At 37.8% G+C, this 14185-nt stretch overlaps 1 protein-coding gene across 1 annotated transcript in view; it reads right to left on the bottom strand.

Moving 5' to 3' along the window:
- The window catches only part of LOC115209921, a 77941-nt gene that overhangs the window by 13233 nt on the left and 50523 nt on the right, over positions 1-14185 (bottom strand). The window lies entirely within an intron of this gene.

Here is a 14185-nt window from a genome sequence, read left to right as displayed (position 1 = left end):
GGTTGCTCAGCTTGCCAGAAACAGCAGCAAATGTCCTTCAAATTACACTCATTGTAAAAACCAAATGGCTATGCTATATAAGAAACATAGGGGTGGTCAGGGGTAGAAAGATATGATAAATATGTCTGTTCAGAGTTGACATGGAACTAAACAACTTCAACACCCAGAGTATTTACCCACCACCACCACCACCATTCCCTGTAAACATCTTACAACAACTGACAATATAACACATCCATAATGAGCAGATACACTCTTGGCCCTCTCACCCTTCATCTAATGTAGTGGTTCACAACCAGGGTCTACATCACTCTTTGGGGTCCATATAAGATTTTCTTGTTAAAATTTATGTGCAATAATTCAATTATACTCCTAAATAAATAAATGTGCCCTTCTAAAGCCTAGCCAGGCTCATGGGCCCGGTTCCCCCAGTTTCAATGGCGTATGTGTTCCCCAGCTAGACAGGATGCCAGTCCATCGCAGCTTTACTCATTTTTGCCAGCTGAGTGGACTGGAGCAACACAAAATGAAGTGTCTTGCTCAAGAACACAACGCGTTGCCTGGTCCAGGAATCGAAACCACAATCTTACGATCATGATGCTGACACCCTAACCACTAAGCCACGCGCCTCCACAGTTATACTCCTACAATATAGAAAATATTTTAACAGATTTTTTAATACAATTAATAATAATATCTAATTATGAAAATATGATAAGATTTTTTTAAATGTCAAATGGCCATTTGAATAAAATAGCAATGAAAAGCTCCATAGGTTAAATATAGCTGAGAATCACTGATCTAGTGGAACATTGAAGATGTGACAACAGGAGGGAAAGAGGGACGGCCGCACCAGTACTCAGTCGGTATCCATTTTCATCCGAGTGGACTGAAACAGCATGAAATAATGTGTCCTGCTCAAAGACACAACATACCACCCAACCCAGGAATTAAACCCACGACCTTCTGATCAGCTGAAAGTAAATACTAACAAACTACTGGTGCCCCCCTCTCTCTCTCGCTCTCTATACCTCTCTCTCTCTCATTCTTGCTATCACATTCTTGACGTTCTGCCAGATGACATGTGGAAGTGTCAAAATTATTTTTGTCAATTCGTGACTCTAAAGTTGCAGGCGTGGCTGTGCGGTTAAAGGGTTTGCTTCAAAACCACATGGTTTCAGATTGGGAAAGTATCTTCTACTATAACTCTGGGTCAACCAAAACCTTGTGAATGGATTTGGTAAGCAGAAGCTGAAAGAAGCCCATCATATCTATCTATCTGTCTTTCTGTCTCTCTCTTGATACATAAGAAAATATATATGAGAAGAAGATCCATCAAGCTGAGCAAAATCGCACTCGTGACAGATATTGGTGTCACGCAAATTAACACCCATGCTGATGGCATGTAAACGTCACACAAATGGCACCCATGCTGGTGGAATGTAAAAGCACCCATTACACTCTCAGAGTGGTTGGTGTTAGGAAGGCCATCCAGCCATAGAAAACCATGTCAAATTAGACTGGAGACTGGTGCAACCACTCAGCTTACCAGCTCTGGTCAAACTGTCCAGCCCATGCCAGCATGGACAGCAGATGATGATGATATATATATATATATATATACACACACACATGTATGTATGTGTGTGCGTGTATAATGAGTTACTGATGGAGCCATGAATTAAAATTGTACACTACTTTTGAAGACTATTGACCTGGAGCCAAGCAACACAAACAACTACTACTATCATTAAGAAAAGGGCCTCTACTAGGTGGCTCAGCCTGCTAGAAACAGCAGCAAATGTCCTTCAAATTACACTCATTGTGAAAACCAAATGGCTATGCTATATAAGATACACCTAGACAGGGGGGTGGTCAGGGGTAGAACGATATGATAAATAGGTCTGTTCAGAGTTGACAAAGAACTAAACAACTACAACACCCAGGGTATTTACCCAACACCACCAACACCACCAACACTACCGCCAACACCACCACTCCCTGTAAACACCTTATAACTGCTGACAATAGAACACATCTGTAAAATACCTTGACTGAATCCCTCAAGTATGTCCTACTACTCCCAAGAATGTCATCTGAAGCATGCAGGATGAGCTCGCACTCAATCTGCATGACTGAAAAACGCCTCCCCCTCTCTCTCTTCCCCTATCTATTTGTCTGTCTGTCTATCTATATCTATCTATCTATCTATCTATCTATCTATCTATCTATCTATCTATCTATCTACCTATCTATCTCCTGCCCTCTCCCTCTCTCTCTCCCTCTCTTTTGCCCTCTCCGACAGGTGTAGCCCATATCAAATGCAGCTGAGGCTCCAATTTTAATACTTTCCGCTGCGCAACAGGTCACGCGAGTCATTCTACACACATCACATGTTTTTGTGTGTATAGGAGTGTGCGCATGAGTGTGTATTTAAAACACACACATATTCATCAACTATGGTTTTACATTAAGTCAGGCAATTTCCAGTCTATTTAAAGATGTGGTAGAAAACCCAAACTATGTAGGTAAGAACACATTTTCACACACAGACATAGATATGAGTGGTGTGTGTGTGTGTGTGTGTGTGTGTGTGTGTGTAAATGAATAAACATATCTAAGTGAGAAAACTGGAGTCAACGAGAAGGGGTACAACAGACAGAGATGATGTTCTCAAACCCGAGGATTTTAAACTTACGAAGGGAATATTTACATATAGGTGTATGAGTGGCTGTGTGGTAAGTAGCTTGCTTACCAACCACATGGTTCTGGGTTCAGTCCCACTGTGTGGCACCTTGGGCAAGTATCTTCTACTATATAGCCTCGGCAGGCCAAAGCCTTGTGAGTGGATTTGGTAGACAGAAACTGAAAGAAGCCCGTCATATATATATGTATATGTGTGTGTGTGTTTGTCCCCCCAACATCGCTTGACAACTGATGCTGGTGTGTTTACATCCCCGTAACTTAGCGGTTCAGCAAAAGAGACCAATAGAATAAGTACTAGGAATACAAAGAATAAGTCCTGGGATCGATTTGCTTGACTAAAGGCGCTGCTCCAGCATGGCTGCAGTCAAATGACTGAAAGAAGTAAAAGAGTATATCGCCTGAGGAAACACAACTAGATCTCATAATACAAGGAAACGGTTGCATAATCAAGTACATGCACTCCTGAAGAACTACGTTGCATGGAAACAATTGTAGTGATTAAAAAATAAATGCCTCACCTATTCTTCTTGACTCCAATTTTTTCATTTATCTGTTCACACACAACAGATGCCCAAATGCAAACCAGGAAGTATGTATAATACTACCACTGGATAGCACAGGGTAAATCTGAAGGTGAATGAGCTTTATACTGTATTATACTATGTTCTTCACAGAATACACCATAAATAGATAGATAGATGATATATATATATATAAATAGGCACAGGAGTGGCTGTGTGGTAAGTAGCTTGCTTACCAACCACATGGTTCTGGGTTCAGTCCCACTGCGTGGCACCTTGGGCAAGTGTCTTCTACTATAGCCGCAGGCCAACCAAAGCCTTGTGAGTGGATTTGGCAGACAGAAACTGAAAGAAGCCTGTTGTATATATGTATATATATATATATGTGTGTGTGTGTGTATGTTTGTGTGTCTGTGTTTGTCCCCTTAGGATTGCTTGACAACCGATGCTGGTGTGTTTACGTCGCCGTCACTTAGCGGTTCAGCAAAAGAGACTAATAGAATAAGTACTGGGCTTACAAAGAATAAGTCCCGGAGTTGATTTGCTTGACTAAAGGCGGTGCTCCAGCATGGCCGCAGTCAAATGACTGAAACAAGTAAAAGAGTAAAAGAGTATATATAGGATAGTGGTACAACAATGCACCAATTTTTAAGGGAAATAGCAGACGATAATATACAACGCTATAGTAAAGCATCACTGTATATGTATATATATATATATATATATATATATATATTGGCAAAGACGTTTGTGGGTGGTAAACATAAAAAATTTCATCTTACATCTAGGAAGAACATTAAATAATCAAGGACCTAGGTTTCCAACTTTCCAAATTACGTTTGTTAATGTAAATTTGATCAGTTCTCTTCAGCTAGATTCACGTAGACAAAATTTCAAATGTTGCTAACGTTTCTGCCCGCTTGCTGCAATTAAAATATTCTTTTCTACTCTAGGCACAAGGCTCGAAATTTTTGGGGAGGGAGCCAGTTGATTAGATCGACACCAATACGTAACTGGTACTTAATTTATCGATCCTGAAAGGATGAAAGACAAAGTCAACCTCAGTGGAATTTGAACTCAGAATGTAAAGACAGATGAAATACCACTAAGCATTTAACCCTGCATGCTAACGTTTCTGCCAGTTCGCTGCCTTTAAAATATTCTTTTCTACTCTAGGCGCAAGGCCCAAAATTTTTGGGGAGGGGACCAGTCAATTAAATCGACCCCAGTATGCAACTGGTACTTAATTTATCGACCCCGAAATGATGAAAGACAAAGTCAACCTCTGTGGAATTTGAACTCAGAACGTTTCTGCCAGCTCGCCACCTTTTTCCAGGTTTGATATTACAACATTAACACCTTCTACTCTACCTCATGTCAGTGACTGCTTACATGATCAGAATTTGAAGGTAACACCCAACTTTAACTGGAGCTAGTAATAAAATAAACTAGCATAATTTTACTGTATATATTGAAATACTTTAAGTTGGTGTGTTCTATATTTTTTCTCTTTATGCTGTTTTTTTCTCTTCTTTAGACAGGAAGAGAAGCTAAGAACATTGCCTTTTTCCATTGTTGCACATTAAATGTCATTTTGTCAATATATTAAGCATAAAATAATTTAAATATTTCAATTTTCTATGCATGAAGTTATTACCAATTTGAACTCTGTTCTCTGTCAACGCCCACGCCACCTAATTATACTAAATGTGTGCGTGTCTATACTATGCATGTATGTTTTGATATTATTTAAAATTCGTCTGTTTCCACTTCCTGCTTTTTGTACAGCACATGTACAGAATTTAAGATGGATCTTGTTAGGGCCTGAAGCCAAGTCACATAATTTGACTAGTTTTTACATATTCAAATGTAAGACAATGGTAAAAAAAAAATGTATTTTTTAAAGGAAAGAATTTGTTTTTTTTAATTTAAATTATAATGCCAGGTGGTGCTATTAAGTTAGACATGACCTGGGCCAATACTGGCCAAAACCTTTCTAAGTTATAATGCAAACTTAAAACTGTTTCTTTTCCATCCAAACTTCCTTCTGTGCAGATGTGTACTGGGGGTATTTTTATGATAAGATGATTATATAGACTCAACTGACATTATTATCATAAAGGTAACAAGCTGGCAGAATCGTTAGCACAAAATGCTTAGCAGCATTTTGCTCATCTTTACATTCAGAGTTCAAATTCCGCCAAAGTCAACTTTGCCTTTCATCCTCTTGAGTTTGATAAAATGAGTACCAGTTGAGCACTGGTGGGGTCAATGTAATTGATATACCCCACTCCCTCCAAGTTACTGGCCTTGTATCAAAATTTGAAACTGTTATTGTTATTATTATTAAATATCTTAATCAGGACACTAAGGGCAGTGGACTGCTGAAGTCATAAGAGAATTGGTAAAATACCACTTAAAAGCACCCAATCCACATGGAAAATTGGTTGGTGTTTGGGAGGGCATCCAGCTATAACAATCTTGCCAAAACTGACCTTGGTTGTTCATGTGCCACATAAAAAGCACTACTCACCTCACCTGTGCTTGTGCTGCATAAAAAGCCCTGAGTTCACTCTCCTTAGTGGTTGTTGTTAGAAAGGGCACCCAGCTGTAAAAATCCAGCCAAAACAGTCACAGAAGTCTGGTGTAGGCTTTGGCCTGGCCAGCTCTTGTGGTACCGTCCCACCCATGCCAGCATGGAAGGCGGATTTTAAACGATGATGATATTTGATGAATTTTGACACATACAGACAATACACGCTCACAGAGTATTGATCAGCCCAGGAGCTTCTTAGGGAACCACATAGTGGAAGTAAATTCAAAACCACAAACCCATATATACGTGTCTGCGTGTGTGTTTCATACATATATATGGTAAAGTTGTCAAATATATACACAAACAATAACCTCTGGTACAAAAACAGAAGGGTCTACATAGCAACAATATGGTTGACTCGCCAAACGTCTACGAGAATTCTAAAGGATGGTAGTTTATGGTTTATAAAATATACCATAAAATGATAATTGTCATCTAGAGAATCACAGCTTACCCCACTGGTTCATCATCATCATTATCATCATAACTTAACGTCCATTGGCCATGCTGGCATGGGTTGGATGGTTTGACCATGGCTGGTAAGCTGGAAGGCTGCACAAGACTCCAGTCTGATTTAGCATGGGTTTCTATAGCTGGATGTCCTTCCTAATGGCAACCACTTGAGAGTGTAATGGGTGGTTTTATGTGCCACCGGCATGGGTGTCATTTGTGTGGCACTAGTATCTGCCATGACTGCAATTTTACTTGGCTTGATGGGTCTTTTTCCCAAGCATGATATAATGCCAAAGATCTCAGTCATTGCCTCCCTGAGGCCCAACACTTGAGAGAAACTCATAAATTAATACTTACTCTCCATATGTGGAATCCCCAAATGACTGCAAAATTTCTAAGGTGTGTTGTTTTATGTGTATGAAATATATCATACAATAATGATTTATTCAGTTTCATTGATCTTAGTCATCACTTATGCAAATGATGGTTTATTTGTAAATTAGGTGGATGTAGCAGGTTGTCTATGCATGGTCCTATTTGTTTTGTACTGAAAATAATTGTTTTAACATCCCCTTTTTCATGCTTGTTTGGGTCAGATGGAATTTATTGAGGCAGATTTTCTACAGCCAAACACCCTTCCTGTTGCTAACCTTCACCTGCTTCCGAGTAAGGTAATATTCCCCCATGGTCAGACATGTTTTTCATGAAAGAATAGAAACAAAGACACTATGAGCACTATGGTGGTAGTCATTCATGACTTTCATGTGATGTCAAGGTCAGGAGACTCACTCACACACATATATATCACTTGACCATATGATCGACCAGACTATCAGGCATTGTTATATATCACTGGTTACAATGCACTTTGCATCATTTTAACCTCCATATGATACCAACGTGTTTACTACGGATTGTGAGTGCAATACTCTGACCACTGGGTCATATGCCTTTCTGCTGAGTGGTTGGTGTTAGGAAGGACATCCAGCTGTAAAAATCCTGCCAAAATAATTACAGAAATCTGGTTCAGGCTTCTGTTTGGCCAGCTCCTGCCAAACCGTCCCACACATGCCAGCATGGAAGGCGGACATAAACGATGATGATGATGATGATGATGATGATGATATATATAGATATATATATAATATATATATATATATATATATATATATATATAAAACCTTGCCAAAACTTACCTTGCCTGTGCTTGGGCCATATAAAAAGCTCTAAGTCCACTCTGCTGGGTGGTTGGAGTTAGAAAAGGCATTCAGCTGTAAAAATCCTCCCAGAACAGTCACACAAGATGATAACACATACATACATACATACATACATACATACATACATACATACATACATACATACATACATACATAAAAAAAAAAAAAACAGACAGACACACACACACACGACGGGCTTCTTCCAGTTCCCGTCCATCAAATACTCTCACAAAAGCTTTGGCCACCCCGGGGCAGTATTGGAAGACATTTGCCCAAGGTGCCATGCAATGAAACTGGACCCGGTTGGGAAGCAACTTCCTACGACATAGTCACGCCTACGGTTATATCTCTGCCTACCTAGCTAGCTATGTGTTTATATAAAACACTCACACGCGCGCGCGCACGCACACACACATAAAAGTTCATACATACATACGTAAGTACATACCATTAATAACCAGCAATTACAAAGGATATAACTTTCTATTTATATTTTCCTTTCTCAAAACCCTTATCTGACTCAATCTATGTAAGTTTGTTGGCAAGAGAAACAGTGCCTGAACTTTGTATATATGAATGTGTTTATTGTCTGTATAATGGGTGTGTATATGTTTTAGTGTACATGTGTACGGAAGTATACAGGATCCGTTCCACACAAATACACGCGAACAGAAAAATACATTCACACATACCCATATATATATATACACACAAATATACATTTATACATATGCTAATGTTATAGATTTTCCAGGCTGACTTATTATTAAAAAAATTCTCTTCTAAGTAGAAAACAATAAGGGAAAACGTACGAGAGAATTGATATAAAATATATAAAATAAATAAGTATTTATGGATGACAGAAAAATTGCTTAGTAGAATGAATAAATTATACACGTTGTTGTATATATGGTTGGATAAAACAGACCGGGTATAAAAAGAAAACATATCTGTAAGACACTGTTGAATAGTTTCCTGCTCTCTGATAAGATCTCAAAGAACAGGCTAATTTATTGTATATTTAATTTATTTATATTTTTATCTTTACAAATGCTTTAACGAAAGTCTGATAAAGTTTTATTAACGCGTTTTTGGCGGCCATTTTGTCCTTCGAGAAGCCATTTTATGTCTTGACAGACAAGTAACAAAAAGGTGTTTAAAATACGTAAATAAGTTACAAAAGTTGCAACAGTTGAACTGAGCCATTGAAGCAAATTAAATTCCTTTCTTCGTTAGAGTCATCCTGTCTGTTAGATGGTACTTTTTTTTCTTTTTACATAAAAAATGCTTGTCTTATTCTTAAACTGACTTAAGTACACTAAACAATGATAGCCGGTTGGGTATTCACTAAAAGCTGGATATTCGCCGATTTATGTATCTTTATGGATATATTTTATTACGTGTGTGTGTGTGTGTGGTGTGTGTGTGTGTGTGTGTGTGTGTGTGTATGTGTGTGTGTGTGTGTTGTGTGTGTGTGTTTGTGTGTGTGTGTGTGTGTAGGTATTCGTAAATGTATCTAATTTTCTGTTGGTAAATAGCGTGAAAGCATGAGCGTATATACGTGTATGAGTGTATGTAGGATGCATACACATTACATTAAGTGTATACGTGTGTGTAGGTATTCGTGGATTTATCAATATTTCTATATGTAAATATACAACTTGTATGTATGAATGTGTATATGTGGAGGATATATAAAGATAACATTGTGTGTGTGTGTAATAATATTAGCGGGTAAAGAGAATAAGGAGAGTAGAAAAAGCAAGGAGGAGGAGAAGAGGAAAAATACGAACTGAAAAAGATGAAAAAATAAAAAAATAATAATAAAACGTTGAAGTGTGGAAAACGCCTTAACTTTTAGCCTCACTTTATAATATATACATATATTAGACTCACTACCCAGCGTTGCTCGGTAACGTATTCACGGAATTGTTTGCCATTTTGTAGAATGGGAATTCACGGTACTTATACATGTATATATATTTAACCTAATTTCTAGACTTATTTAATCGGAACTATCCAAACAATAGTAATCAATTTACATGAGTAGAAGCCGTTTTTTGAAACAATTTTTTTCCTGAAAATCACCTGTTACTTTTGTTTTAAAGTGAAAGAGAGGAGAACGTGAAAGATGTATGAACGTGTATATGAAATGGACGTGTGTGTGTGTGTGTGTGTGTGTGTGAGAGAGAGAGAGAGAGAGAGAGAGAGAGAGAGAGAGAGAGAGTGCCACTTATACATAAGAACACATTCACTCACACACACACCACACACTCTCACACGCCCATGCTCACGTACACAAAAAAGATGTACGACAATGCACCACTTCACTCTCTCTTTTCTCTCTCTATCTTCCTCCCTCTCCTCCTCTCTTTCACACACGTCTATTTCATATACACGTACATACATCTTTCATTTTCTCCTCTCTTTCACTTTAAAAATAAAAGTAAATAAAAAATTTTGCAAAAATTAACGAACTCCGGATGATGAAATCACATTAAGTTAAAAATATTTCTAAATGATTAAAATGTTTTTCTTAAAGAGCGCGAAGACTATGTGTGTGTATATGTCACAGATAGCGGACGTGTGTTTGTGTTGATTGACAAGCCATGACATTCATGTGTGTATTCTGTTTGTGTGTTGACGTCATGGAAGCCATGTATTTTTCGTCAATAAATAAAAATTGTGTTTAATCGTTTAAATAGAGGTCCTTGTACTACACTGCCGAAGGTAAGTATGAAAATAAATATGCAAAAAGAATTAAGATAAAATATACCATTTCTGAGATATTTCAGTTACCCACAAACATCCCTAGAGTTTTAGAATTATCAAGATGTTTATTCGTGTGTGCACAAAAAATGTATTAAAAAGCGAAGGAAGATATCTTGAAAAATAGACTTGTCAGAACGTGGGAGAAATAATAGAAAATATTTTAAAATGTTTTAAATTTTTTTTAAAAAAACACATTCAGCATAATTGTATTGGTTAAATTTCGTAATGTCGAAAACTAGAATATATAAAAAAGAAAAAGTTGTCCCCTAAGGGTTCATAGTCCTGGAAACTATTTGACGGTCATATTAGTGCTGGTGACATGGCGACAAGAAAAAATCACCCAATACAAGCTATGAAGCAGTTAGTGTTAAGAAGGGCATCAAGCTTTGGAAACTACGCCAAAGTAGATATTGGAGCATGATGCAATTCGTGGACTCTTCAATTCCTGTCAGACCGTCCAGTCAATGTCAGCACGGAACATGAACGTTAAATGATGATGAAAAAAAAAAAAAAAGAAGAGGGTGGAAAAAAATACGATTATCCAGTTTGAGGAGATTGTAAACAATCAATAAATGGTCAACAGGAAAATGCAAAGAACTTTAGCCATTAGATGTTGCAAAAATTGTTGTAATAAATCAGTGTTATGCAAATTGAGATATGATTTGAGTGACTTCTCTCATGTTATGTCTGTATTTTGCTGGTTTCTTATTTATTTCGTCTTTTTCCATCGTCCTAAATCACATTTATTCACTTTCGTGTGTCTACTCCGTATTGTTTTGCTTGCTCTCGGCCCCATATTCTCCGCAATTTTTGCGGACACCACCAATATGGGAAGTTCTCAGTTTTATCATTAGCTAGCAGTATCGCTACTTTGAAAAGTAAAAAATTTGCATTATGTAGCTTGTTATTCTCTTTAAGTGAACATTTTTCTGGTTGAAATGCACCGAAAAATGGCGACACAGCAGTCAAAAATCGTAAAAATTAGGAATTTTCATAGAAAAAAAGCACCTTTTTGATGTAAATAATTTTTGGTGTTAAAATGGTCCGATTTGAATTTTTTCTTCTACGGAAGGAAAAGCAAGCCTTCTTCTATCATACTCTCAATTTTGGTCAACTTGCGCCGCTGGGTCTCGGAGAAGATAGTGTTAGTTGAAGGCTACGAAACCTGCCATACACAGACAACTTCAGCTTTATATAGAGAGAGATGGTGTGAGATGGTATTACCAATTAGTTGACAACTGATGAAGAATTAGGGACCTTCCGTGTCTGTCTCCCGTTTCTTATATATTTTAACAACTTATAAATTGATGCGTTTTATGGGACTTCTTTTCATAAATTCACCACACATCATATACAAGTATTACTTTCATATCTTCGCAACTTTACGCCTGTAAACTCCCAGCAAAATATGAAGAATCAACATTAGAAATCCTTTTTGGAAACCTCTAAATTAAAGGACGAATCTACATTCAACCTTTTTAGACCTATACATATATATATATATATATATATATATATATATATATATATATATATATATATATATATATAGCGAGAGAGAGAGAGAGAGAGAGAGAGACAGAGAGAGAAAGATAGATATAGCCGGTTGATGGGGTTACCCGGGGTACCTCATGAACCGGCCATATCTATCTTTATCTGTATACTCTACTGTTGTATAACTTAGAGTGTGCTTCTTTTTCGGATTTATGATTTACTGACGATAGAAGGAAACGGAATATGGATTTGGTATTAGTCTTTATTCAGTACTGCGATTGTTTCGACCCCTCCTGCGACTGTTCTTTATGAGCGAGATGGTGTGCATCCAAATGTGTTGCATCGATCAGCGCTGTCTGGGTCACATCAAGTACATGCATGCATAAAGTGGTGTCCCGCTAAATATATTGAGTTCTTGCAGTCATGTTGATGTTTTGTTTGCTCGCTGTACCAGCGAATGGGTCACGATTATTTTATTATGACTATTTAATATAAGGACAACTGTAGCTAGCCCCCATTCGCTGATACAGCGGGAAAACAACATGACTGCGAGACTTCAAAATATTTAGCGGGACACCACGATGTGACCCCAGGCTTCACCACAATTGGATGCACAATATCCCACTTATAAAGGACAGTCGCAGGAGGGTTTGAAACGATCGTCTTAGTGATTAAAGACTAATATCCAATCCATCTTCTGCTTCCTGCATCGATTATTATCTCAACTAAGACTGCAGAATTCCAGAAGTAGATCCAGCGGGAATATACCCCAAACGTGGATGACATCAGGTAGTCTGAACTATGAACGTGCTTTACACAACACACTAATTGACACTAATACTGATTAGTCCAAAAAATTACACACACACACAAACACACATGATGGCTGTCCACTTATGACCAAGGTAGACCATCACAGACCATTGACCTTATTGATGACCATGTTTTTATTTATTTATTTATGCGCCCCGAAAGAAAGAATATCATTGGTTAAAATTCGAATTTTTAAACAACGTTAAACTTAGAAATTACAATTCCGTTTTCATTTTGGTTTACAATTATGTTTTCTTTTGACACATTCTACCAGTATACGAAGTTTCAAATTGTTTAGTTAACTAGGAAAATCTGGCTTTCAAAAAGAAAAGATCCGCCCTTTTTGAAGCCTAACCAGCCTCACGGGCCCGATTTCCCGGTTTCTGTGGCGTATGTGTTCCCCCAGCTGGACGGGACGCCAGTCCATCGCAGCGTTACTCAAGAACCAGGAAGAGAGAGTAAGAGAAAGTTGGGGTAAAAGAGTACAACAGGGGTCGCCACCACCCCCTGCCGGAGCCTCGTGGAACTTTTAGGTGTTTTCGCGCAATAAACACACACAACGCCCGGCCTGGGAATCGAAACCGCGATCCTCCGACCGCGAGACCGCTGCCCTAACCACTGGGCCATTGCGCCTGCACACGGCCATGTTTTAATGATACTTAAATGCTTGTGGAATGTGACATGATGGTCAGAGACGAAACCACTTTTGATCATAGACATACCAGATCAGAGTGAACCTGGGGCTAAAAACAACAAGATCCCTTTTTTTACTGCAACACCTGGCCTTTATGTATTCCTCACGCAAAAGAGGGGTGGGTAGGTAGGTGTCGTGTTCCTCCCTTCCATCTCTACTCCCATCCCACCGAGAGATTTCTATCTGAAATAAAACATCGTAACATTAACCCAATGAAAACTGGGTTAATACCTTCGTAAAATGTTTGTGGGGAAAACAACTGAAATCAGACGTGTTTTGGTTTACAACAACAACGACAAAGACAGCAACAACAGCAAAAACAAGTGTCAACAACGGTAGAAAGGCTATAAATAGGTGTGCGTGTCTGTTTATGGTTATATTTGTGTGTGTGTATGTGTGTGTGTGTATAAGTGTGAATGTGTGTAAACGTGAAAGTGTGAAGATTGTATGTGTTGGTGTGTGTGTGTGTGTGTGTGTGTGTGTGTGTGAATATGTGTGTACGAAACGTTTTGAAAATATACGTGAGCGAGAGAGGGAAGGAGAGAGAGACAGTGGTTGTATTATGTGTATGTTTGTGTTTATGTATATCTGGATGAGAGTGTTTGTGTATGTGTTAATGTGTGTGTAATTATATATGTGAACATGTGTGCGAAAGTTTGTGTGTGTGTGTGTGTATATATATATATATATATATATATATATATATATATATATATATATATATGTATACATACATATATGTATGTAAATATACATACATACACACACACATGTATGTGTATGTATATATATATATATATATATATATATATATAACGGGAAGGTTTACGAAAATAAACAAAAGACGAAGGCAGGTGGAGTACAAACAAACAAATGTATTAGTATAGCGCTCAGGAATAGAAATAGAACAAGTCTT

Source organism: Octopus sinensis, linkage group LG3 (assembly GCF_006345805.1).
Source record: "Octopus sinensis linkage group LG3, ASM634580v1, whole genome shotgun sequence".
NCBI lineage: Eukaryota > Metazoa > Mollusca > Cephalopoda > Octopoda > Octopodidae > Octopus > Octopus sinensis.
Note: the sequence above shows the minus strand (reverse complement) of the source record. Positions and strands in the feature narration are given on the sequence as shown.